Here is a 26447-nt window from a genome sequence, read left to right on the forward strand (position 1 = left end):
GCCTAGGAAGTCCTAATCGTTTAATTAGGGTAACCGAAAGCACTTAAGGGGAGTTCCGGCCTACCTAAATAAACTACACGTTAATTATAGAAATAGGAAGGGAAGTATACGGCTAAGGGGCCGAGATTAAAATAAAGCATTAATATTTAAAATTAGTATTAAGATTACGATAATAGCCTAGGAAACCTGCCCCCCTATATAGCCTTAATAAAACCTAATAACCAGAAAACGGGGACGGATCCTCCTTACTAAAAATAAGATAAGAGCTATAGATAAAGAGATAGGCCCCTACCGCCGATAAGGTAGAGGTAGGAAGAAACGCGAAAAACCGTTAAGAAAAAGGTATAATAAGCGGAACGAAGAATAGATTAAGTATAAGATAGATTCCGGATATAGTATAGATATAGAGACGGAGGGCGCGCTCCTTTACCGGAATAGGAAAAGTTATGGATATAGACTATTAGGGGCCGTAGAGCCTAGATATAAAAAAATCTTTTACTATAACCCTCTAAGTACGAAATAATAAAGGCGTAGGGTTAACCTTATTATAATCAGGGTAACGACGGCCTATACGAATAGCGGTAAGTCCCTAGCCCCGAGAATTTTAAGAAAATCTAGTTATATAAGGCCCCGACGGTTAGAAGAACCTATCGAGGAGCCCCGAGATACCGCGCCCTTATAGACCCGGCGGTTAGGTAAAGCTGCTAGTAGATCCCGGATACGACTTAAACTAATCTCCTATAACGGCTAGCGATACCTTATCCTGTTCCTTATAGGTATCTCCGTTAGTCTAACCACGGTAGGTTCCCTCCTAAGCCTTAGCGGAGAGTACTTATATTATATCCTTTAAGGCCCCTAAGAAAAGGGCTCCCACCCCCTATCACTAAGTGGAATTATCCTTAGACTTATAGACTTAATATATAACTGCTTTTTATTTTTTAACCCTTTCTTTCTCGAAGACCCTGATTCCCCTAATCTGCCTAAACCAGTTACTATAATAAATTAACCCCCCCTTTTTAATAATATAACGGCCTTATAGTAGACCGACTATCACGACCCTCCCCCTATAGTTATAGTCTATAGCGACTCTAAGCCTAATAATAATAGCACGCACGCGGCTATCCTGACCCTAGCGACCACGGTTATGCCTAATTAGGGTAACGCCGCTCCTACGGCTAACCCTCCTTTTATAACCGCCTTACTTAGGTAAGGGGATATAGACCCCGGTATCGGCCTATTAACGACTATCGCTTACGGTTAGGGCGCCCCGGCGTCCGGCTACGGAGCCGTATCGGCCTCCCCTTCGCCTAGTTAGGGTAACCCGACCCCTATTAGCGGGCTAGCTCCCCCTATTCCCCCTATTCCCCCTGTTTCCCCCGGACCGAGCGCTCCTTAGCAGGCTTACCTACCCACCACGGATATCGCGTCTTCTAATAATATCCTTAAGAACTTTAAGGTAAGCCTTACCTTAGAGACGCTTATAGCTATCTATTAGTATATTAGCCTATACGACGATAAGAAGACTTAAGCTACTATTATATCTTATACGCCCCTAAACCCCTTCGCCGCGGGAGCCCCTTGCTTTAGTAGAAGGGCCCTATCTAACTTCCTTAAGGACTATAAAGACTATACGAAGCTTAACCGCCTTAGTAAGGCCGATAAGATCTCCTACGTTAGCCTATTCACGGAGCCTAGTATCCGTCCTACGGTTAATAAGATAATCCGACTAGTTAAAGTATCCGGCGGCTAATAAAAGCACTTAAAGTAGCGGCTTATTAACGAATACTCTTACCTGGATCCCGACTAGTAGCTTAACCTATCCGACTAAGTACGCTAGTTACGACTTACTTATAAGCATAAAAAGGTTAAGACTGTCTAATAGGTTAAATAGCTATTAACGAGCATTATAGTTTAGAAGTTAAGAGTAGACGAGGTCGGCGGTACCTTTATCGAAGACTATAAGCTTTATAATATCTTCCTCGCTATATTATATAAAGATATTAATATATAGCTCGCTAACCGGATAAAGTATAAGTTTATTAACCTAAAGGACCGACTATATAGGTATTACGATTTATCGGATATATTAAAAGAGTAGGCAGAAGATATCTAGGTAGCCGACGGGCGGCCTATTAACGAAGTGGCGAGTATTATAGATATTCCTACCCCTATACTAACTACTAAACCGATACTGGCTATTACGCCTTAGCCTAATTAGGCTAACCCGATAATATATACGCCGATTATCTTACGGAGGCCTACCGTGGTGCCTAAACCGGCTATATAGATAAAGAGCGATATAGATAAGTTAACGGAGCTTTTAGAGAAGTGCGCTATCTTTATAGTCTACGACGGTACGGGCGTTATTAGGAACGCGGTCCCCTAACTCGTGGCCCTCTCGCGCCGAGTAGGAGCCGATAAGGTTAACGCGATCCTGGCTACCGACCCCTACCTAAAGACCCTGTTCTACGCCGCCCTAAAGCAGTCCACTTCGGAGAGGCAGGACGCCGCTCCGGCAGCTTATTATATTACCCCTGATTAGACTAACGTCGGTATATATAAGGACGATATATAGTATAGGCAAGGACCACCGCGGTATAGGAATAGGAATTCCTACCCCTATTCTAGCGGTCCGTTATAATACCACCTTATTAATAACTAACCCCCCTATTACTTTTATTATAGATAGGAGCGTTACCGCCGCGAGTAATACGCGGTACTATAGCTAGATAAGACCTAGCACTTAGTTAGGTTCCGCTACCCCGACTACCTCGCCTTAGACTAAAATAACGAATAGTAGCCCTGCCCCTAGGATATATACCTTAAGTAGTAAGACTGGCTATACCGGCGGTCCGTCCTTTACTAGCTTAGCACGCGCCTTTAAGGGAAGTATAAAGACCTAGCTAAAGCCTACTATATTAGCACTAACTCCGGAAGCCTCCCTATTAAGATAGAAGACGTTATAAGAGTAACGTTAGAATATTATACTAGGCTAAAGGAGGAAGAAGCGAAGGCTAAGGCTCCCGTGGTAAGCACTAGCGTTAATTTTATATCTATTATATCCGATTATTAGTAGGCGGATATCTATACCGCGTCGAAGGATACTCGGAAAGAGTAGCCCCCTGTATAGCCTTTATACACGACTAGGAGTAGGAGAATTATTAAACCCACTCCTAAGGTTATCCGTTTCCCTGATTAGGTTATTAAATAACGCCTATAGAAGTTAAACCCTGGTCCTAGCTACCGGGTGCCGACCCTGATTATAACCGAGGTTATTAATAAAGAAGTAGAGATAGATAAAGCGCCGATATAGCCCGACTAGTAATAACCTAAGGCCGTCGATAAAGGTAAAGGCAAGGCTAGTGCCTCCGCGGATAACCCTTATAACCTAGAGTAAGTATAGAAAGACCTGGATAGGTAAATCAGGGATCTCCGGATTAAAGTTCCTTTATAGTATCACCTTATTAGCGACCCGGATATAAGGCTAAGAAATAATAAGAGGATACGCGCCGCTAAGACTAGTTAGCCTTAGCGTGAGATCGTTCGCCTAACCGCTAATAAAGCCTTCTTCTTTAATAGATAAGGTCCCTTTAGTATACCTCCTCCCCCGCTTTTATCTAAGGGGTATACCGTCTTATTTACCCGACCTAATAATACTAACTTAAATACCCTTACTATCGTCGAAAAGGAGGCTATCCCTAAGACCGATAACCCTCTGGTTATTACCCGATATATAGTCTTAAAGTGCAGGCTTACTCGTAAGGGTGCCCTGATATATAACCCCGACGTTTTTATTAAGGCTATTATCGATATAGGGGCCACTTTTAACACTATCTCTATAGATACTATAAAACGCTTTGGTTTAGAATATCGTATTAGCTAGACTAAGATCCGAATTAAGGGTATTAATAACCGGGAGGGGTAACCGTATACTAGATACCTTAAGGAGCGTTTATAGGTTAGCGAGTAAAGTAGCGTTTTTAACTTCTAAGTTCTCCCCGGTCTAGGGCCCGATATACTATTTAGTATACCGTGGATCTAGGAGACTAGAGCGTCCTTTTCTTTCCGGGATAGTTAGATCGATACCGACTTTACGCTTAGTAACGCCTATATTCTTATACCTATTACCTATCGCGAGTGGATTAAGGAGATACCGAGGAACTAAAGCTAGCCGAACTACGAGGCTAATAAAAGGCGTCGGATTAATAAGGATCGGTCTAATTAGGCTAATTACTATTAGCTTTAGGATAGCGACCCTACCTATTAGCCTAGGGCCGCTACCTCGCTATCCATTAAGGAAAAGGCTAACTATTACCCTTCGGATATTCTAAAGGAGGGCGATAAGATTTAATACACGATTAAGGACACCGACGCAGCGTCTTTAATAGTCTTTGTGTTCTCTAAAGAGATTAAGCCACTTTTGCTAAGGGTATACGTGGCCTTAAGGGCGATACTATAGAATTAGGGCCGAGGGTATAGGAAATACGATAAGGAAGCCTAATAACACCGTAAACACCGTTTTCTTCCTCCACCACTATATTTCTTTATAAGTCCTTATTATAGTTACCCTGATTTACCTAATTTATACTAAATCACTTATACTAATATTAAGTTAGAAGCGTGGAAGTCTTATTAGTTATTAGCGTTATTAGCTCTAAGGGCCGAAGACGCGTATATTACTAGCGCCGCTATAGTAGCCGTGAAGAAACTATAGACCGTAAAGAGGAAAAAGTACTAGGACCTAATTAAGGAGGTATACTATAGGCCTAATCAGGCTATATATACTATATATAAGCTAAAAGCCCTTAAGATTTACCCTATAAACGACGCGCTATCCGATAGTTCCGTCCCTAAAGGCGACCCCCTTTAGAAGCAGAAGATCTTAGCGGAAATCCCCGAGGATATATAGGAATAGGAAGACGACCGTTTTATTAGCCTGATCACCCTAAAGTTCTCTAAGATTACCCCTTACTTAAGACTTATAGAAAAGCGACTTAAAGATATCTTAGACTCTACCGACTATCTACTACCTATAAAAAAGGAGCTCTTAATAAAGACCCTCCTAAACCGCGAAGCTACCCTTATATAGGATTAATAGGAATACGGGAGGCTTAACCCTAGAGTCGCCCCGCCGTAGAAGATTAAGGTGGTTCCGTATAAGTTATAGTAAGCGAAGGGGATCCTTATCCTAAGAGCCCTAGAGTCTATTATCGTTAAGATAATTAAGGATAGGAAGGATAAGGGGGTTATTAAGGAGAGCCACGCGGCCTACTATAACCCCTGGTTCCTCGTAAAGAAGAAAGACGGTAATATACGCCTTATTAACTTTACTACTAAGATTAACGCTATTACCCTATATAATACCTTTATCCCGCCTAGGGCCGATAAGTTTTCTAAGGATTTTAGTATATATAAGATAGTTTCCTTTTTAGATTTTTTCTCTGGCTATAACCAGGTTACCCTTAATAAGGAATTAAGGGACTTAACGACCTTCGCCACGGTTTTAGGACCCTTTAGGATATACACCCTTCTATAAGGGGCGACTAACTTAGTGGCTTAGTTTATATATACTATAACCTATATCCTTTATAACCTTATTCCCTAGTACTATCGACCCTTTATTAATAATATCGTGGTTAAAGGGCCAACCACCACCTATAACGATAACCTGATTAGACCTAGAATTCGCCGTTACGTAGCCGAGTATATTAGTAATATCGATACAGTCCTTCTTAATATAAAGCTCGCTAAAGGCATTATAGCTAGCGCTAAAAGCTAATAGTATTAGAAAGTAGCTATTATTATAGGTTATATATACGGAACCGATAGCTATTCCCCTAAGCAGGCTAAGGTGGCTAAGTTAACTAAGTAGTAGAAGTGCCGGACTATTTCCGAAGTCCGTTCTTTTTTTAGTCTCGCTACCTTTTACCGTATCTAGATCTACCGCTTTACTATTATCGCGGGGCCGTTAATAGACCTGCTAAAAAAGAGTTCTACCTTCCTATAAAGCGAACCTTAGTAGTATACTATAGATACTCTTAAGGTTACCCTAACCTTTATACCGGTCCTGATTATTATCGAGTATAGTAAAGGGGCTAGTATTATCTATATTATTATCGACGTATATATTAAGGGCTAGGGCGGAATCTTAGGCTAGTATATCGACGGGAAGAGAGCTATTGCCCGGTACGAAAGCGGTAGATAGAACCCGGTAGAGAAGGTCTACGATACCGGTAAGCTAAAGCTAAGGGGAGTATTAAAAGTGCTTCGCTAACTCTATAACTATCTTTACGGAGTCCGCTTTATACTAGAAATAGATACTTAAGCCTTAGTGTCTTAGCTTAGTGGTTCTACCACGGACCTGCCCGGCGCACTTATTACTTAGTGGATTACCTAGATCCGACTCTTTAACTTCGAGGTTAAGTATATTAAGGGAACTAAGACTACTATAGCTAACGGACTTTCGAGAATACCTGCTACTCCGTCTAATCAGGCTAACGATACTATAAAGGGAGATATTAACGACTTTATTAACGGCCGAATCTTCCTTATAGATACGGATAAAAGGTTTAATAACCCTACCCTGGCCGAAGGCGTTTTAGACCCGGACGTTACCTAAAGCCAGTTCTCTTAATAAGTAGCCTTATATTTAATAAGCCTGCGGATACCCTCTAGAATAGATCCTTATAACGCCCGCCGCGTCTAAGATTAGTTAACCCGTGTTTTTATAACGGACGGTCTATTATAGATAAGAGTTACTAAAAAAGATTCGACTCCTAAAAGGTGGATTAATAATAAAGAGACTTAGGTTACCCTAATTAGGAAAGCCTACGACGAGTTAGGTTATTATATAAGGGATAGGATATACTAGAAGCTCGCCCCCTTATATACTTAGGACGGGATCTATAAGCAGACTAAGGAGGTTATTAAAGTATACGCCGAGTATTAGAGCCGCCAAGGTAAAGCGCGCGAGGATCCCCTAATCGCCACTTAACTGCCTTAATAAGCCCTCCCCTTTATATAGGTAAGTCTCGATATCTAGTATCTTAACGGGTATTATTTAGTAGAAGCTTAATATATATTCACGGGATAGGTTAAAGCCTGTTTATTATAGAAGAATACGTCGTGAGCCGTCGCGATATTCTTATAGGAAGACGTTATCTGCCGGCACGGGCTATACTAGTATATTATTATAGATAGAGGTCCTAAGAATAAGGGTAGTATAATTAAGCTAAATCGGGCGTACCTAATAAAGCGGAAGGTTATCTCTGCCTACTACCCCCGCGTTAATAGTCTAAACAAGGTAGGATATAAGCCTATCGCCTATACGCTAGCTATCTAGTAGAAGATTTACCGCGGTACGTTATATAAGATCCTGCCTATAGTCCTTTTCGCGGACCGCACGACTATCCGAGTATCCACTAAAAGAACCCCTTTTTGCCTCCTTTATAGCTATAAGGCTATCACGTCTATTAAAACGACCTGCCTTACTTAAAGAGTGCTTGACTAGGGCCGCGTTAAGACCCCTAAGGAAGAGATATTACTACGCCTAAAGGCCTTCGCCTAGTTAGAAGCCGACCGGAGGACTATTACCGATATAGTTAATAAGTAACGGCAGTAAAAGGTAGACTCTATTAACTATTTAAGAGTTAGGACCCTATATAAGTAAAGACTCTAAGTCGGCGACCTTATCCTTATACACGATACTAAGCTAGTTATCGATATCAACCGCGATAAGAAGCTAGACTACCGCTAGAATAGCCTATTTCGTATTTTATCGTCTAATTAGGATAATAAGACCTTTAGGCTATCGACTTTATTAGGGGAAGAGCTTTAGGGCGTTACTTTTACCGCTAACCGCCTTAAGAAATTTATCCAGGATAAAAACGGATACTAGGAGCCGGAGGACTAGACGATACTTGAAAGGGATTACGCTAAAGAACTGATAATTACGTACCCTGCCCGCGGTATCCTTATAGATAAAGAGCTAGTTAAAGCACCCCTCCTCCTAGGTAAATCTATTAATAAAGATACTAGGGCCGAGGATAATAAGCGTTAAGATAACGCTAATTCCCTTAATTAGACCGTTAATATACTCCTATAATGGTTAGCGAGACTTCGGGATATACTAGGCGAGTATTATAAGAGGTTAGAAGCGGAGCTCCGGAAAGCGATATAATTAGGAAGAGTCGAAGTCTATATCCCTAGAGATCCTGACTTTAACCTAAGTGAGTATAAGGACTATACTAGAACCTTATACTTTATTCCCTACTATTACTTCCTACCTAGTTAACCTGATTATAGTAATACTATACTTAATAGGAGTCTTACGTATAGTATTAAGGCCGAGGATATATAAGGTACCGCTATTTACTTATTATTAAGAACTAACTACTACCCCCTAAAATAAAAATACTACTTTTAGGACTCCTTAACTCGCTCTTTTTCCTATTTCTCTCCTATTTACCCTTTATTACCCTAATCACCTTATTCCACGCCCTTCCACTTATTATTTTATTTATTAGTTCCTTTTATTTATGTTTTACTATTATTATTTTCCGTTTCTACGCACTAACTAAGTAGATACCGTAAAGATATATCCACTAAATATATTTATTATTTATCTACCTTTCCTTTACCCGTTTACGCCGCGTACCGAAATAAAATATCCTAATTATACTAAGGTTACCCTGATTATAGTAATACTACTCGAATTACCTATCTATATCTTACTCCGGCTTACTTTTATAGTCTTTATTACTAGGGCTATATACTTCCGACTTATACCGCTAAACCTAAGCCCTAAAGATAAAGGGGATATAATACCACTCCACCGTCTCTTCTTAATCCCTTTTTATCGGGTTATTCTAAATAGTATAGCAGAACTTCTCGAGGTCGTCCTTATTTTTATACGCTAATATAGGGACCTATACTATTATATAGTCCCACGGTTTAAGACCCCTTCCTTTATAAATATCGTGTATCTACTAAGCACTTTTATAGTATAGAGTAATAGTGCTTACCACGAAGATACCGTACCAAGGCGATAGCCGTGGACGTATCTTATTATTATACACGGACTATAGCAGTATTAGTAAGTCTTTAGTATATAGATTAAAGTAACTAATACCTGTATAGTTACTATCCGGCTATAAGACCTCCTAATTAGACTAATAGAACTGCTTCCGAAGCCCGTTATCGCGATACGTGTAAGCTATCTTATAAAAATAGTAGTTAGTATAGTCCGGAAATCGATTATTATGTTAGAGCGACACGCACTTAAAGAAAGGATAAGTGATCTTATTATTAACCCGATTACTTATAGCCGACCACCGTTCCTTATAGTATTAGCACGGCACCTTATTAATAACCCCGAACCCTTAAATAATCAGGGCTCTAACCGTATAAGGCCGGTTTACCGTCTTTATAATATACTCCCTCTATAGACTAGCGAGGTCCTTAGCCACGAATACACGGCGACGGAATAAAGACGAACTATTACTAGACCTTACCTTCTTAAATAGCTCCTATTCTATGTCTTTATTAGTAAGATTTAGTAGGCTATCCTATACCCGGCCTATAATAATAGCCTTAGAGTCGCCTTAGATAACTTAGCCCACGAAATCTAGTTCGATATATAAGGCACCACCCTTACTAGCCATTTTATACTAAATAAAGTGCGAATTTACCTATATCTATAATATCAGCTTACCCTAATTAGGGTAATAAGATAAGAAGCGTAAAAAGAACTCACTATTATATCTTAGACCGTCGTAAAAATATTATACTTATTAACTATACCCGCGATAAGTCGTATCTTAGACTAGAAACACGGTATAGGATAGACTGACTCCTAACGAGCCACGGCTTTCTTACGCTTATAAAAGCTAAGGTTATTAAGCCCCGTGATTAGAGCTTTAGCGGATATATTAAGAATCTTATTATTATTATTAATAATAAGAAGTTTATAGGAAAAACACGATATCGAATCGTAAGATAATATAAAGACGTAGAGCCCGAAAGATACGCCTCCGGCCGGCAGCCCTTTACCTTATATCCCTCGATAATAGGTGATATAGCCTAGCGATTTATAGTTTTAGTGACTTAAGGAGACGTAGTTAAATAAATAGCCTATTTTAAGTTATTAAAAAGATTAGGCTTTAAGCGTGATTCACGATTACCTTCCTTACGTTGCTTTATTATATAGTCGCGACTATAGGTATAATAGAAAAGGTACTATCTAATCTTTTTGTTTAATTAGATCGGTTACACGGTAAGCCGACTTCCGTATTTAGATCCCGCGCCTAATTCACTAAGTTGCCTTTATCCGAAAACCATAAATAGTATTAGGATTGCCCTTTCTTTAATAATCACGACTCTATTTAACTAATAGCCGTAATAGAAACTCTAGTTAAAGCTAGTCTTATAAGGGAGGCACTGCCTAGTAATATTAAGTGTCGATAAAGGATATATATCCCCTATTACTAGCTTTAGTTAACCCGTTTTCCCTCTCTTCCTTTCTTTTTCCTATATCGTTAAGTTCGTTTTTCTAGCTTACCCCGCTATCTATTTCTTTACTATCTATTACTCCGCTACCCTTATATATTTTTCCTATATCCGCCGTCTATACCTTACCGTAATTAGGCTAATAGAGATATTAAGAATATCTGTATCCCTTACTAACTACTAGGAGCCGGCCCCCGCCGGTCCTATCCTTACCGCTAATATCGTACCCGTTACTTATATTACTATTAATAAGACTACGCGCCCCTGTTATATTAGCGACCCTAACGATAGCCGATAAGTGTTCCCCTAGTAAGGTCTGCCGTATCGTTCATTTGATATCCCCGATAACGCCGCCCCCTTTATAGGTTTCCCTTAGTAGCCTGAAGATAATATGCGCGTAGCCTAACGCCTCCTTAAGAATGCTATGGATAGCGAACTTAACGCTGCCACGATTAATATAATACTCCCTTATATCCTTATAGTAAGTATATTTAGTAAGAGGTCCTAGGATACTTATCCTATAGTTTAGTTATTATTTAGGATGTATTACGACCTAATAAATAAGAGGTGGCTAGAGAAGGGTAGTCTAGAGGATATAATGCGTGTAATATTTAAGCGTAGATAAGGAGATAGCCGTCCCGTAGCTTAGATTAATATTACGCCTTACTAGGAGCTAAATAGCCGGATACCGATTCACTCCCCTTAGCCGCTTAAGGTAATTAACCGTATTAAGAGAAGTCGCCTTATCCTTATTATTTATTATTTCGATAATTATTTTGTTAATCTAATTATAGATTAAGAGATATAGTGTATATATAGGTATAATAGTATTTAGAATACTAGTAATACTAAGGATCGCCTTTTATAGTTATTTAAGTACGCTATAGGTTAGCTGCGTAGTATTAATACACCTAATAAGGCTATCTTTAGCCTTACCCGCTATTTCTATATTATTCCCGGTCCTCGCTAGACGGATAATTACTTATACGGCCTCTTTATTATCGAGTAGATACGAGCTATTATCTAGGAGGGATACCTATTCCCTTAAAGCTTAAAGATTTATCGGTTTATATAGGGACGCTACTATAGGAATAATAGTATAGCTTATACTTATTATATTAAGGAAGAATAGCTGTCTTGTGTTAGAATAATCCTTGGTTTTAGTTATTAGAAGATACTAGCGGTCCTAGTAGCTTCTTAGTCCCCTTAGCCACCTCCTCCTAAGAGTATAGGCTTTACTCCTATTAATAAGCCTATTATTAAGTCTAAGCCTACCGCCCCTGGTTCCTCTAATTAGGTTAAGAAAAAGACTTAGGCGCTAATTAGGAGCACTCCTAAGAAAGATACTAGTATTCCGGTGCGTCCTAAAACGCCTAAGAATATCTCTAAGAAGCCTTCGGCACCGGTTACGCCTAAGAAGGTTACTAAGGTCACGAAGAGTCCTAAGAAGACTCCTAAGTCCTCTAAGCCTTTTAAGTTCGCTAGTATTAACTTAAATAGTTATAAGATTATATAGATATCGCTAAAGAAAGTCTTAGTGTAGCCTAGGAAGATTAATATCTAGGGTAAATAGATTAAGGATATAGAGGAGTAAGATAAGGGTGTCGAGATATCTTATAGCTACCTATTTTATAGGCTATATAATCCTCGCCCTATAAACTCTTATATTAGCCTATTTAGACCTAGCTTATTCTCCTAAGATAACTGGGTTTACTCGTATAATAGTGTTTATTACGTTATACTTTATAACGCCGCCGTTAATAGTTCCTTATATATACCGCCTTTATATACGATTCCCTAAGAAGGATAGCTATGGTATAATACTAGGATTAAGTAGGATAAGGATATAGTTACGGCTATTATAGAGCGAGCGTATACTAAGAAGGAGGATTATATAGTCGGCGGATAGACTCTCCGTAAGCGTAAATAAGTTTTAGAATAGTTCTTTTAGGTTATACTTAGCTTAATTAGGGTAACCTAATTATATTTAGAGTTATTATAGCTATAAGGATATAAGTAAGATAACTAGGGCCGATTATAAAGGGGTGGTTCGGAACCTAATGCTATATCGTTAGGATATCACGTGATATTATAAGACGCGCGCTTTTTTATTTATCTTATATATTATATATACGTAGCGACGCCACCTAGACATAGAGGATACTTATTATCCTATATAATTATTATCCTTTTAACCCTAAGTTTTGCCACGTTTATTATATTCACTTTGTTTAAGCTACGTTGCCCTGATTAGAGCAGCGCGCACCTCTAGGAACCTTTTCTGAAGGTCTCCTTGTTGTGTGTGTTATTTTGGTTATATGCACTTCGTGGTCTTGAGCACTCCTGCTGTCGAAGACTTGTCCGAGATTATACTGCCTGAGCCGTTCTGCATAGTAACGGCTTCGCCTTTCTTTACTATGGTCGTGCGCGGCGAAGGGGATAGGCAGAACTAGATTTTCTGCCGGCGTATACGTTATCTTTATCCTTATATTATACCTTTACTAATAGTCCTATAGGGGGAGAGACTTATTAAGAATATAGTCTAGCCTTATAGTAAGCTAACGCGCTATTCGTAAATATTTTAGGCCGCCTTTTCGTATAATAGGCGCACTTCTTTACTAGAACTTTATAGGGACCCCGAGTCCCCGCGCCGTAGTATTATAGGCGCCGTTATACGCGATACCCTTTAGAACACTTGCCTATGATTTACGAACCGAATAGCGTCTTCGTTTAAGATAACGCCTCTATGTAAATAGCGCGCGTCGTTTACGCGTGCCTAGGCCGAAGGGAAAAGGATTGTTTTATTAGATTAGCCGCCGTATTCGCCTAGCCTAAACCCTGACGAAAATCTATAGAAACTACTAAAAGAGAGGATTTATTTAAAGTATCCGGAGCTTGCAGATATAAAGAGTAATAAGTAATCGTTAAATTTACTTTACAGGGCGGCGATAGAAGTATAGGATAACTTTTAAGATAACCTTTAAAGATAACCTCCTAAAGAGTCTAATAGAGGTAATGCCACGGGGGCTTACTGCTTATATCGAGGCTAAGGGGTGGTATACGAAGTACCAGAAAAGGTATAACCTGATATTCCTATACTATAGCTTTTCCTTTATCTATTCTAAACTTCTTCTGAGCTGCTAAAGTACTTTTCGTAAAGTTATTTATATTTGAATTCGTAGTGTTTTTAACGGAGTCAGAACAGTATATTACAAAAGTGGGGGCTAACTCGTTACTTTATTCGAATAATGATAATAATAATGATATTATTTAACGTTTAGGGGATCTCTAAGAAGAGTAAAGGACGCCTAAAGTGGTCGTCCGCCTGTGTATATAATTTAAATATAGTGCTTATATAGTGCTACGTATACACTATAATAAGATAAAAAGGAGAGTATAGATACCGAAATAAACTATATACGTTAGTGGATATTTAGGGGCTTTATAGAGTTTTGGTTTACGGAGCCGCGGGGCGTTAAACGCCTACTAGCTATAATTTCGTAATAGGCCGTATAGTATCCCTGCCTATAGCAGGTAGTGCTATACGAGTCTTTTTACGTGCATAGCGGTCGTTTAGGCCTATATCTTAAGCGGCCATCGATCCCTTAGGGGAGGCAGGTAAGATTAGAGACGTCCCGGGTAATTAATTAAGGCGAGCGCCTAGCGGCGTTATAACTTATCGATAGCTTAAGTAGGTATATTATACCATAGGGCTAAAACAGGGATAGACTCTAGAGAAGAAGTTCGTCGTGACTAGATATTAGATAAAGCTAGGCCACTCCGGGCTAAGCTATTAGGAGATATACTAGCAGCGTCCGACTTATAGGGTGGCCCGTCTTTAAGCCTTATAGCAGAAGAGGGGGTGGACGGGGGTCTTATGTTTACTCTATAAGTATATTAGGAGGGTATCTTCGTGGTTAAAGCGGGTATAATAAGCGGCGAAGTTGCTATATAATATACAGGCTACTAGCAGCTAGTGGAGGTATTAACGGTCTAGGGTTAGGAGCTCCCCCGGTGGGTTTAGTGGACGTATCTAGGGGTAGATCGTTATAACTCCGGGGCTTATTTTCTTACTACTAGGTCTAGAAGGCTTCCTTATAAGCTAACCTTACTTATTATTTAGCGTGGCTATATATAGGCTTAGGTTCGAACTAGGGGCGTATATAGGCGCCGTCCTTTATAAGCCGGTCTATAAGTTTATTACCCGGGATCCCTATATAGCCGGGTAATTATTATACTAAGACGATAGGATTACGAGCTTTTTATCGTAAGTCTAGGAAGGCTTCTTAGGATAAGACTAGGGTAAGCGGTCCGTTAATACCCTAGATAACTAAGGTGTTATTAAGGTATACCGTGATAAAGGTGGTCTATAAATCTATAATACATAGGGCGGCCCTTACGCCGGCCCTAGCGCCTTTAATCTCGGCGTCGAAGACTTTAGCGTTTAGAAGGGGGCGTTTACCTATATATATAAGGTTAGTGCCTTTATACACTATATAACCGTATGCCTTCCCTACCCTAGTAGTAGAGTCGGTTTCGGACTTATCGGTATAGACTATGATATCTATCAGTATACGGGCAGTGCTCTAGGCCTTAAAAGCCGATATAACGGCTTCCTTATCCTTTAGTGCTTATAAGGATTCGGGGACTCTATTAGAATCCGGCGGCGTAAGTATAGGGGCGGGGAAATCGGGCGCTGCTGATAGAGTATCTATAAGGGTAGTTAGGCGGGGTTTATTATCTTTATTCTAGAGGGCCTTATAGGTAGCGATCCTTATATAGAGTAGGTATACTCCGTCTAGGGTTCATAGCCGTAAAGCGTGGCGGGTCTAGGCGGTATTCAGGAGTAGTCTAACCAGGGGTATAGTGGCTTCCCTAAGTATAGCAGGGATTAGGGTGGTTTTCTAGACTAGGAGGTAGCCCCGAAAGGCGAGGTTCGTCGCGACCTAGAGTTTATTAATCTAATTTATAAGCCTAATACCTACCCTAGGGTAGCCCCCGTTCCTATGCTTTATGCTAGGGCGGGTATAGCTGGGGTACTAAACTTTAGAGACGAAGAGGGCCTTACGCAGGACGATAGTATAGATAGCCTTAGATATTATAGCGGGTAGTGCTCCGCTAAGGACTCAGTTAAGGCCCCGTATATAGCCGGCGCTAGAGCGGGCCTTTACCGCTCTAGTCTTAATATAAGATTTAAATAAAAGCGTCTTATCTAGCTAGACTCCGAGCCAGCGTAGGGACTAGCTCAGGGTAATCTAGCGGCCGTTGCGGGTAATAAAGGGGAGGCTAGGTTCCTGTTTCCGGGAGAAATAAATAACCTTAGTTTTTTTAGGGTTAAAGGTGTGAGAGTTTGGATAATGTCTATAAGCTTAACGGGAAGCCGTAGATTAAAGAAGGAGATAGTGAAAGGGGCTTAAGTAATAGAAGGCTGAGTGAATTTAATAGAGTAATATTCTATAGTACTGATAGTAGAATACAGTAATAATCAAAAGAAGAGTAAGAAAAGGAGTAAAGGACGAAGGAGAGGAAGTAGATATATATAGACAAGCGGTATACAAAGAGACTAGTCTTATAGTAGTAATAATAAGCTTTGCTTATTATGCAGTAGACTAGGTTATTGCGTAGTAGACTCTTGATTGTATAATATATTATGCAGTAGACTTGTCAGGCATTTATGCCTAAATGCCCCGATATCCTGTTAGGTATATTCGCAGAACCACGTTATATACTGCTCGGAATACGGCGGTACTTCTATTAGATGTATCATAATGTTATTTCCCCTCTATTAAGGTATATATAGGATATCGTAGACTGGTACTCTTTCATAGTCTGTAATAAACACAAATCATACTTTATACGATATTAGTGTCCTGATAGTTATAAGCCCGGCGCTCTAGTAAACGCCTCTATTCCGGTTAATCCAATAGTTCTAGGCTCTATGCCTCTCTCTTTTAAAGCCCTCTTTTTAAAGCTCTACGATAAAGCCTCTCTTTTTAAGCCCTGCTGTTATAGATAGAGTCGTCTACTAGCCCGTCCGCCTGCCTATTATCACTAACCCCTTTAACCGCCTCTATCTATTACTCCTCCTCCTTCTCCTTCTCCTACGCCGTCACGATAACCTCGGTTATACTAACCTCCTCTAAGGACTAGCACTAATAGTATCTACGTGTAATAGAAGTCGCCCTCTTTAACGAGGTTATAAAGCTCGTGGATCCGGATCTAGACGATACTAAACGCCCGTAGCGCCTTAAAAAGGTTAATCCTCCTACCGTAAGCAAAGACAAAAATTAGGATCAAAAGTATAAGCTATAGCTCTTCTCCTATAACGAATATAAGCTAGAAAAGGCCGCGATAAAGGCTATACTAGACTATATCACTACCACCGTGGACCGGAGCCTCGCGGAGTCCTTCGCCGGTAAAAACAACCTAAAGGAAATCCTACGAATTCTGAAGGCACGCCTTAAGCCTACTAACGCCACCCAGAGGTCACTTATTAAGCGCCGTTAGGATAATTATATATAATCTATTAGGAAGATACCTTACTAACGCTGGCTTAATAACTTCCGTAAGTTATATAAAGAGGCAAAGACGTATAAGGTTCGCGCGATCGATTCGAAGATAGACTAGCTTAACGGATTTTTTAACGCGATCAGATCGATTTCCCCGGAGTGGTCGGAGGCCCGGTTTTCTATAATATTAGCGGAAGAAGACAAAGACGATTTACCGGATATAGAGAGCGTCGTTAACGAATATACTACCTGGTTACGTTATAGGCACCCTTTATATTTAGATCGGAAGCCGGGATCGTTATTATTTTATATAACCACGTTCCTAGGAAAGGATAAAGAAGGTTAGTAACCGGATTAAAAGGATCAATAATAGGGTCAGGGTACTAAAAGGGAATTTATCTACGATTACCGTATAGCCCGGAAGACCCGAAGCTACTATAAGCTAATTTAGACCTACCCGAACATTAACCCGGCCCGAAAAAGGAAGAACTTCAAGCTATCTAAGGAGATAGAAGAACGCTATAACCGGATTATCGCTAGCTAGGATAAAGATTATCGAAAAAGGTTCTAGAGTAATCTTAAAAAGGACGCCGAAAGTAAGGGAAATAAGGGTTAATAGAAGTCACCCTCGAAAGACCCTTCTAAGGATTTATCTAATTTCGTGGCTACCGGGGGCGCCGCTTCGGACTCGGATTCGGAAGATAGAACCGGATCGTACGGTATATACAGCTTTTTATCAACCATAGCCGGAGCCTTTAAAAACAAGCTATTAGTTAATTCCGGCACTATAAGGCATATTACTAATCAGCGCTACCTTCTAGAAGACTACCGGCCCGCGGAAAAGCATATAATATTCGATACCGGCGGAGGAGAGTCGGATCCGGTTACCGGATTCGGGACTATAAGGCTATAGGTTAAAGATCGGGATCGTTAGCCGTATACGCTGATTTTAAAGGATATGGCGTATATCGAGAGATATCCTATAACCCTTATATCAGCCCTCCGATTACTTCTAACAGGATCGCTTATCACAGGAAGATAGACGTTAGAAATTAAGGAAAAAGGTAGGACCGTTACCCTGCCTTTAAAGAACATAGGAGGTTAGTTTGCCCTTAAACCCACGGAATAATAATAGAGCTTTTTTAATAGCTTAAGAGTCCCGATTATAAGCGTCGCCGACGCTCGTTTATAGCACGAGCGGCTAGGCTATGTAAGCGCCGACGCCCTTAAACATATCACGACCGCCTGCATAGGCGGCATAGTCTCTGGAGGGGATTTTCCCCTTATAATAGAGTGTAAGAGCTGCTCCGGCAGTAAGGCCCGGAGACCAGTATTACGAAGAACGCCTAACCACCGGCCTACACGCCCTTAGTAGCGTATAGATATTAACCTCTTTTCTAATAATAAATCCTTTAACGGGCTTATAAAGCTAATACTATATTACTACCCCTATACGCACTTTATCGTGGGGGACTTCCTAAAGGACTTTAAGTCAGCTTTTCTATTAGTAACGTCCTTTAAGCTACGAACGATATAGCAGTATCACTACCCTATTATAGTGATACGCCTAGATAATAAACAAGCCCTTTAGAGCAACCTTAATAACTAGGCGTACGCTAGAGGGATCCTGATTAAGAGGTCGTCACCTAATACGGCCGTATAGAACGCCGGAGCGGAACGCCACAGGGCTATTATATACGCTATAGCCCGGGCCCTCGCTATCGCCTCCGGCTTCTAGTAGGATATATAGCCGGAGATTATCGCCGCCACGGTATATCTATATAATCCGATTCCACGCCGTGACCTTAGGTGGAAGTCGCCGAAGGGTTATATAGATAAGTGGGTTAATAAGATAGGTATTGAGCGTATTACTAGCACCCTATTAATCGGTTACCTAAAGAGGTACGGCTGCCGTGCCTATCTATTAACTACTAACTATTAGCGTGGGCGCCGGAAGAATAAGAAGCTCGCTAAGAGGGCCTATATCGGTTATCTGATCGGTTACGAAAGCACTAATATATATCGGATTTAGGTGCTAAAGCTCGGCAGGGTCCTGCGTATAAAAGATATTAGCTTTAACGAGAAGATCCTATATAAGGATCGTGACGTGGACCCACCTATAGCGATAGAGCTTTTTAAAGAGCTTAACCTGCCTAATGCTGCCGATGCCGAAAAGGACGCCCTGGCTTCCGTTAGAGTGATGCCGATATACGATTAGTTTATAGTGATATAGCAGAATACGATAATAGAGTCGTTCTAGGATATTAGAAGGCCGGAATAGCTTAAAGTAATTAAGAGAGCTGTTAAAGCAGTTAAAGCAGTTAAACAGGTTAAATAAGAAGAGGTTAAAGAAGCAGCTATTAAAGTAATAGAAAATTCGACTCCCTCGCCTAATTCTAGGGGGGTGGATAAGTTATAATAGCGATCGAAGCCGCCTAAAACGGCAGCTATAGTAGCCACCCGGGTTACTCCTTCCACTACAGAGCAGCCGGCCCGAGCTTAGGGCTCTGCCATAACGCCGGCTATAATTACTGCTATAATTACCTCTAAAACCTCTCCTATAATAACCTCTCCTAAAGCAACGCCCTCTTCTTCTTATTCCCCTCCTATAACTACGCCTCTAGCTTTATATTAATTAACGCCTATAGCAGCTATTCCAGATATAGCTATAAGCTAATTACTACCTCTAGCTCCTATAACGTTAGTAGTAACCGCCGCTGCCTTTAACGATTCCTCTAATAATTCCGATAATAATAACTCGGATAAAGATTCCTCCGATTCCGACGACTCTAACGATACTATTCCGCCTACCGTAGGCGCCGCCGGCGCCGTCGCCGTTACTACCACGGCTATAGGTTTATTATCCCCTGATTAGTTAGTTCTAGAGGATAAGATAACGGCTATTGCCACGGCTGCCGTAACGGTAGCCCCGGGGCCTTCCACCACTCCTACTGCTACTGCTTAATAGCTGCCTCCGCCGACTGCCTTTTTAACGCCGGCTAGCCCTCTATCTTCGAGCTTTATAGAGCCGGATACCCGTCTATCCTTATCCACGGCGGGTGCCCTATCTATAGCTACTATAACGCCGGCAGCCTCCTCTTAGCCGTAACGTAACCGCCGGCCACCGTAACGATACGCCGATTCTGCCTTCCTTTATCTTAACCGCTTCGATATACCGAAGAAGCCGCTGCTACGCCGTGATATACCCGAAAAGCCCTCTAATTAGAGCCAGATAATAAGGTCTCTATACAGAATATAATAGGTTATGGCCGCCTCTAAAGAGGTGCAGGCTCTTATTAAAATAGGCACGTTTAAAGCTATTAAGACTCCGTTATCTTCTGCCCTTCCGAGCCGCCCTTTAGATCTAATATAGGTATTTAAATATAAGGTTAATCTATCTAGCTACGTTACTAAATTTAAGGCACGCCTCTGCGTTTAAGGTGATTAATAGCCTTAAAATCACTTTAACGCCTACGCCTCCACCCTAGCCGGCAGGACCTTTAAAACGCTTATAGCTATTACTGCCCACTTCGATCTAGAGACCCGCTAACTTAATACCGTTAACGCGTTTACGAACGCCCGCCTTAACAAAAAGGTCTACGTTAGAGACCCGCCGGGATAGAACATCTTATAAGCCGCGGCACACGTCACTAATAAGGCCGGATTAGAACCGTTTTTAAGCCTCCCACGCCCCTCGAACCATAGGATTAACCGGCTACGCCGGGCCCTATATAGGCTACGCCGATCGTCTAAGCTATAGTATCAGGAGCTCTCTTCTATTTTAGGTAAGTATAGGCTCACGCAGTTAAAGGAAGACGATTACGTTTTCCGAAGTGATAAGCTGCTTATATTCTTCTACGTTAACGATATAGTGCTGCTATATTAAAAAGAGCACGTTAACGCCGCCGAAGATCTAATTAAGTAGCTACAGGAACGCTTCTAGATCCGGGATCTAGGTCCTATTAAGTGGTTCCTTAGTATCAGGGTTATAAGGGATCGTTAACGATAAAAGCTATAGTTATCCCTTAATAACTATATCACCGAAAAGATAAAGGCGTTAAATATCGTTACTAGCCGGAGGGTCACCACGCCGCTTACCTTTCCTGATACGTTAAAACCGAATAGCTCGCAGGCGTTAAAGGACTCTATCCACCTATATCTACAAAAGGTTAGATCGATTAATTACGCAGCCTATTAAACGAGGCCGGATATCGTAAAGGCTGCTTCCAGACTAGCCGAATTCGCTACTAATCTATCCGGTCAGTATCATAAAGCCGCTAACAGGTACCTTAAGTACCTCGACTTAACGAGGTCCCTCTACCTATCCTTTAGGCCACAGGATTCCGATAAAACCCTAGCCAAATACGCCCTCTTTTATATAAGTGACGCCGCCTTTAGAGACGATTATAAGACTCGGTATAGCTCCTAGGGATATATAACCATGCTTTTTAGAGGGCCTATCGACTAGAAGGCGAATAAGCAAACGAGCGTTATTATATCGAGCACCGAAGCAGAGCACGTAGCTCTAAGCGCCGCCGCCTAGCAGTATATCGCGACGCTGCGTTTAATAAAGGACCTGATATTAACCTTTAAGGTTAACCCTATCACCATCTACTATAATAACAATCAGACCCGTTAGCTATTAGAGAGCCCCCGGCCGCAGGTTACCTTAAAGTTAAAGCACCTGGATATCCAGGCCCTATAGATCCGGCAGATCGTACAACGCCGGGAGATTATTATTAATTAGATCGCCACTAATAAGATAGTCAGCGATAGGATAATAAAGGCGTTACCTCCGTAAAAGCACGCTATATTCGTTAAGATGCTTAGGATAGAAAAGAGCCCTCCCGGCTTAGTTTAAGCGGATCGATCACCACCGCCTTAACAGTAGTTCGGATTCATTACTATTGACTTAACGGTGGTTTGGATTGGATTACGATCGCGATTAACGCGATCGTTAGATTAACTATAATTATATAATAATTATCACGTTATTTTTAGGGTTAATTTGACCACCTGTTTTGGGATCACAATAAGGCACGAGCTGTTTAACAAGCCGTTAACCTTTAGGTTAATATCTAGGCTTAAATACCCTAGATTTTAAGCTTTAATTCGATTAGAACCGTCAGGATTAATCCTACGGCTCTAGGGGGGTGTGTCAGGCATTTATACCTAAATACCCCGATATCCTGTTAGGTATATTCGCAGAACCACGTCACACACTGCTCCGAATACGGCGGTACTTCTATTAGATATATCATACTGTTATTTCCCCTCTATTAAGGTATATATAGGACATCGTAGACTAGTACTCTTTCATAGTCTATAATGAACACAAGTCACACTTCGTACGATATTAGTGTCCTGACAAGACTTATTATTACATAATATATTACGTAGTAGATTCTTTTATTACGTACTAGACTTTTGTCTCTGCTTATATCTTATATCTCTGTATTACTAACTACCTATATTAATAATTAGGTATTAAGATAGGTAGATTAGTATAAAGATATATATCTTTCTATTTCTGATTCCGCTGCCTATAATTATAAAGTAGTGATTAATAGCAGATATTAACACCCCCCTATAAGCTAGACTATCTAGCTTAGATTAGCTTAATAACTGTAATAGGAGGTTTTAATAAATTAGGCTACGAGTAGTAGGCTGTACGCGCGGAAGAGAGGAATATTAAGCAAATAGCTGTTGAATTCGTAGATCCGTAGGATTACTGCTTGTTTTACTTATGTGTAAAGAACTGACTTCTGGGATTTCTTCCTGGATCCGGGGCTGGCAAAAGACCCTGAAAGATTGGGTAGCGACTGTTACGTCAACAGCCTACGCGACGGTTATCACGCCACGTTATTTGATAAAGTAATAACTAAGATATCGTATTTACGATACCTAGTATATTTATATTATTATTATTATGATTATTACTTATTATAAGTATAATATCAACACTCCCCCGTGAGCTGACTCTTATATAATAAGTGTAGCTTAGTCAGATTATAGTTATAGTTATGTTATAGCGTAGTAATCCTAGTCTATCTAAGACTAGAATACATAGAGGAAAATTTTAAAAAAACCTCTTCTTTTTAATTCAAGGGAAAATTCAAATACCCTTGTTATTATTATAGTATATTATTTAGGGGAAAATTCATAAAAACCTTTCATATCTAGGAAAACCCGAAGGTAAAAAACCTAGTTATATCCCCTTGTAAAGAACTAAGAATACTAAGTATTAAAACCTGGTATTTTAATTCTTTAATATTATTATAAGGCGGTAAATCATACTCAGGCAACGTATCGTCCTTGTGACCTAGGTTCATATAACCGTAAGGAGTATTATGAGTCTCTTTTGCTAAACCTTTAGTCATTATATTAGCTATATTAAATTTCGTATTTATATATACGATTTCTATTTTATTATTTTGTAGCGGTTGGGTGTAGTAGTGATACTGCCTGTCGATGTGCTTTACCTGTTTATAAAATTCAGGGTTTTCGGCGAGCTTCTTTGCACTCTTATTATCTATTAAGATAGTAGGAATCTCGAGAGTATTATTATTATTATTGTTATTGCCTCTTGTATTAGAATCTAGACCTAGATTCTGTAGTCTATCATTATATAGATTCTAAAGATAGATTCCTTCTTTGGAAGCTTCTGTGAGAGCTATATATTCGGCCTCTGTTGTTGATAAAGCAACGACTTTTTGTTTAGTTAAGGTCTAACTAACGGGGTTATTTACTCCTACGTAGTAAATATATCCTGAAGTCGAGGTTCTATCCTCGATTATATCTGAAAACCTGGTATCAGAATAACCGTAAATACTAAGGTCTTCTTTATTATAGTTATATAAAAGACCGATATTAGGATATGTATTTATATAAGCCTAGATTCGATTTAACGCAGTAAAGTGGTCTTAGGAGGGATTACTTGTATAGCGAGAATACTAGTTAACTGCGTAAGTTATATCTGGTCTTGAATGTAAGGCTAGATATAATAAAGCCCTGATTTCCTGTTGGTATTTATTTATATTATTAGTTGATGCTTGTTTAGGATTTGGTACTAGGACCTTCTTGTGTATATAAGGGGTATTAACCCTTTTCAGACATCGTTTATTATACCTTTTAAGTATCTTATTAGTATAAGGTAACTGACTTATAGAAAGAGTCTTATTTTCTTTATTTATATTTAATATATGACATAGAAAGGTATTGATTTCACCTAAGTCTTTAAGTGTAATATCTTTAGATATTTCCGTGAAAAAGTAGTCTAAAGTGTTCTTAGAAGGGCTTAGCGCCACTCTATCGTGAACGTGGTATAAAGGAATAGCTTGTTCTTCTATTCTTTTAATTTTATTATATTTATAAAAGGTAAAAGGTCCGTTAATATATTCAGAGACCCGGTAACCTAGCTTAGATAATATCTTAACCAGGTAATTATACTAGAGTCTGGGACTTTGTTTTAACCCGCATAAAGCTTTATTAAGCTTGCAGAGTGTTATATAATTAGTATTTTTATTTTTATTATTTTCTGAGCTGTCTTCTCTCTCGAAGCCTATAGGTTATATAGCGTATATCAGGGTATCTATATCAGCATAAACAAACGTGTTTTTAACGTCGAACTGCCTGAATTTCTAGCCGCGTGATACGCCTAGTATTAAAGCTAGTTTGTAGCTTTCTGGCCGGCAGGTAGTTGAAAAGGTTTTTAGATAATTAAGACCTAGAACCTGATTAAACCCCTGAATAACCCACCCAGCCTTATATGAAATAGCTTCGCCAGAGCTATTATATTTGATTCTGAAGACCTAACGACCTCCTAGTCCGTAGTAATGTTCTTTTATTTTATTATAATTATTAGGCGTATTTCTTATACTTATTAAGTGCCAGGTCTTTCTCTTTTCGAGTTCTGATATTTCTGCTACCATCGCGTCTATCCATTTATCTTTATCTAGGCAGGTCATAGCCTGTTTATAGGTAGCTGGTTCGTTAATCGAATTTATAGTTAAAAGAAATAGGGAATTCTCTTAAAACTATAGGTTTCTAAGTATTATATCTTTTATATAATATAGCAAGTGCGCACTATTATTATAGGATATTAAATCCTTATAGTCCGGTTTTAATGGTTCTGAAGGTATTTGGACTTCTAGCCTAGTACTCTGGCTACTATTATTTTTAGCCGGGCTATGGTTTATATTATTATTATTATTATTATTATTATCAGCTGGAACTTCATAGCCCGCTGCCTATAGACGAAGACTCTTACGTCTATTATTATTATTCTCTTCTTTAGGTTAAATAGACTTAACAGAACGTTTCGAAACGCGCGAAGGAATATTTTATAAAACTTAACCGGTATTTTCACTAAAAGTGATTTCTTTATTATACTTAACGGGTTAATAAGGCCCGCGGTTAAAAACCTGGTTATTATATACCTAAGTACTAATATAAGGAGGGAGCTTATTATTATTTTTAGGCGTATAGTGATTATTATAGTTATCTAAAGAAGAGTGAAGAAACTGATTTTCTAAGATATAAACGTCTCGAAACTAACCTGTCTTTCTAGTTACTGGGTTATAGAACTTATAGTTATAGTCATTAAAACCTATTAAAGCACCTCGAAGTGCCCTTATATCTAGTTTCTTCATATTCGGGTCGTTGTTTTTATAATGAATAATAGAACCCTAAGCCCGTATATTATTAATATTAGGTTTCTAACCTTATAAAAGCTTAAAGGGACTCTTATATTTAAGAGCTGAATTAGATAATCTGTTATATATATAAACAGCTAAGAGCATAGCTTTACTCTAAAGGTATCGAGGTAGCCCTAAGTGGAAAAGAAGCGCTCGAACCTTTTCTATTATAGTTCTTATAACTCGTTTAATAGAGCCGTAAGCTTTATAAGTGCACGGTGGCTTTATATTATACTTTATACCTATAAAGAGGCGTTAAAAAGAGGCGTTATTAAATTCTTTTCTACTATCGGTATCTAATTCTTTAATAAAGAAGTGATATTTATTGTTATTATTCTTTTCCACCTGAGCTTTCCACTCTTTTATAGCTGTAACTACCGTCGTTTCAGACTTGTCTAAGAGCAGTTATGCCTATAGAGACCGGGTAGAACGGTCTAATATAAACAAAATCCAACGCTTCTTATTATAAGAAAGAGGTTCGATCGGTCCGTAAAGATCTATATAAACCTTTCCTAAATAAGAAAAGTCCTTATATTTATTAACTAAATCTTTATTCGTAAGTGTAATAGACTTACTTTTCTTATAGGCATCATAGCTCTATATTTTAGTTAACTCTTCGTTAGTTATATTATAATCTTTTTAAAGAGTATTAGTATAAAGACTTTTTAAGGCAACAGGGTTAATATAACCCATCCTGTTATGCCATAGCGTTGTATTTTCAGTTATAGAGGTAGTC

The sequence above is a fragment of the Sodiomyces alcalophilus genome (genome assembly GCF_042370955.1).
Source record: "Sodiomyces alcalophilus JCM 7366 unplaced genomic scaffold ACRALscaffold_9, whole genome shotgun sequence".
NCBI lineage: Eukaryota > Fungi > Ascomycota > Sordariomycetes > Glomerellales > Plectosphaerellaceae > Sodiomyces > Sodiomyces alcalophilus.